The sequence below is a fragment of the Echinococcus granulosus genome (assembly GCF_000524195.1).
Source record: "Echinococcus granulosus chromosome Unknown EG_S00240, whole genome shotgun sequence".
NCBI classification, from domain to species: Eukaryota; Metazoa; Platyhelminthes; class Cestoda; order Cyclophyllidea; family Taeniidae; genus Echinococcus; species Echinococcus granulosus.
Window position 1 is genome coordinate 35,843 of NW_020170620.1, and position 3,196 is coordinate 39,038.

Sequence of the window (3,196 nt, forward strand, 5' to 3'; positions counted from 1 at the left end):
AAGCAATACTGTTATGGCACCGTTGGAATGGCCAAATTTTTAGTAAACTGTTTGACTTGTCTTTGAAGAACACTTTAAATCACAGACTTGATAAAATATCCCATTACAACTTTTAAAGAATACAGCGCTTGAGTAGAGCTTAAACAACTTTACTCAAATTAGCAGCGCTTTTAGAACTGCTTGCCATATGTATATCGTGCCTTGGAGTAGAAATTACTGGTCAAATACTTGGATGCCAGGCTCAGTGGTCCTGCTAAGAAGTATACAAATTTAAGAATGATTATTTGAGCGCTGACATAAGATTTACGCAGCATGTATAAATATTGGTAGCACTCACTGCCACTTCCTTTACCCAAAATACTTTCTCTTTTGACTTATTATTCCGCTTATTTTTATGCGATTATAGGTCCAATCAAACATTCAGCGTGATTATGAAGTAGGAAATTATGGAACACAAATCACACTTAGACATAGCCATTAATGACGCGCTTACCAAATTATTAAAAACAGCCATATAAGGATGTTTGGCTTTTATTATATGCATACGTACTTACATAGCCCATCTTGAAACAATTGACCATGGGAAGTAATTGGCATAGCTAGACAGTAAATTGAAGAGAACTAAAAAGTGGAAAAAGAAAAAAGTATTGTTAACAAAACTGATCCATCCTAAATAAAAGGGTAACAGGAGAGCATTTGGTATTAGTCGTCAATCATTATATGTTAAACGACTAGTGCATTGGCAAAATCACATACAGATTAAAGGCAAATTTCAGGTGTCAGATGTATCATTATTTTTTTTGGCACAAACACAAAATTATCATACCCAAATGGCTACACATTAATGGCGTCAATTAAATTAAGAGTGTTGGGTTGCAAACAAAAATTTATAAACTTACGATTTTTTTAGAGAAAAGGTGACTTACTTCATTTTATACGAACACATTCCAACATATAACTGAAAACTGAAAGACAGGAAAGCTAAACATTAAAACGCATCACGGACTAAGGTCGACAAATGGAGAAAAACCTACAGGAATGGTATACTAGCATGTGGCGTTGTAGTGCGTCCCACGTCGCAACATCCAAGTAGCATTCCGTACGGTATAGGCGTATTTCTGAATCCCTCGTATTTTGAACTGCAGCATAATCCAATAAAAGACGATGTGGGAGGTGTTCATATAGAGAGCCGAAATTATTGCAGACCAAAAAGGCAGTTGTGACGTGGCTGCATTTAAACTTACGAACACTTACAAATGAGTCTTCGAATAAAGTGACGCAGAAGTCGTTCAAACCAGTGGAATTGTCTTGGGCACTGGCAGCAAGCATTATGGTTGGACACTATTTTTAAGCATTAAAATTTTGGTAGAGACATTAAAGAGCACTATGCCTAAGAAAGAAGTTGAAACATCGCAGCATGTTAGGGTGGAGTGCACGATGACTTTACAAGCACACGACCTGCCAACACACAAAGCCCAATTGTAGCATGGGCTTCTACTTGGATGCTTCTTTCGGAATTGTACCTAATGTAAATGACAAAAGGGATTGTTTTGTAGCTGTTTGGAATCGTTATCAATCATGAAGTTGTATCCTCATCCTCTGGCGCTCTTGAATTTTCATGAATGTAGGAGTCATTTGGCTGGAATAGGCACTATTACCTTCTACCGCAAAGAACCGATGTGGAAGACTAGAGTAACATGTAGCTGTTTAGGCCGCAAACAGTACACTTAGCCTATAAAGTCACAAGGTAGGCCATCTACAAGCAGATGTACCATCGTTAACTTATAAAATGTTCTTTGATGCTCATTGTTTTGACTGCAATGGTGTGAATGTCCGCAGTGAAATACAGTAAATGCCTTCAGATGTGTTTTCTTCCAGAGTCGGAACAGAAGAATAGGTAATACGTGCCCGACGTGGCGCGGCGTGACGGAGCGCAATCTTTCGCGCTCATTACGTTGCCGCAGCGGTGGCGGAGGTGTCAACGTCACTAAAGCCGAGGATTAGATTGTCTAGCAGTTGCCACGCCACTGCCACTAAAATACTTGTGAGAATCACATTCCACATCTGTGTATGCTAACACGGCCCCAGGCCAGGTGCAAAGTTAGTAGCCATACCCATAATTATGTAGTAGTTGCGGAGCGAGTTCGATTATAATATTTGTCGAGATCACGCATTCATATTGTAACTACCTGCCAGCAAGGCCTTAATGGTGAAGAAATTGAGGATCTTTGAAGCCAAAACTTCTCACTAAAAAAGTCAAGTGACAATTACTTCTAAATTTGTAAATACACTCTATGGATTTAAGGCCCTGGCATTCTTCCAGCAAGTTTACCTACTTCCTCTTAACATTTTTGAATTTACATTGATTTTTTTTGTGATCTTATCTTCTTACCTATTCGGTGGGCGGAATATCAACTTCTTGAGCCACTAATTGTTGCCTATATCTAAGGGTTTCACCATTACCTGAGAGAAAACATTAATTCTCTTTCACTGTGCAGTATATCCACTACCTGTGCCACTCCTTCCTACTTGATCAGAAAGAGACCTATACTATATTAAATGGGAGAATTTGATATCCTATTTATTTGTAAGAAGATTCGACGAGTTGATTTACTTCTAGTTAACCAATCTGGTAGGGAGCAAAATTATGTTGATGCAAATCTAAATTCGTCTTTCGCTGGCAGAAAACTGACCAGTTAAGGCATTTCGTGATAATCTAGTCGAAAAAAACCAAGTTATCTAAGGTTAAATCTGCAGTTGTATTTAGTTGGTGAAAAATGGAGGAGTTGAGCCGCTTCTTATTAACTATTTTTTAAGGGAGCTAAATTATGTAGAGCAAGTCTACAATTGTATTCGCTTCTCAAAAAATCGCGTCTATCTACCATCGGAGAGTTGAATTATAATGTGCACGCGTTTGCAAAATACATTCAGAACTGCATGCTAGTAAGTACACTTTACCACATCATCACCATGTAGTTTCTGATAATCAAAATTACATGCTAAATTTGCTGCCAGTGCCAGATACCTGTTCGACCTATAAACAGTGTATTCACATTTTGTGGAGAGGGATAAATCAATCCCTAGTAAGAAAAATATCCATTTAAACTGCACTCAGAGATGTAAGAAATGAAAGAATCAATAACTGTAAATAGAGGGCTAAAGCAGTTTGCTAGAGGGCATTCCATCATGCACCTGC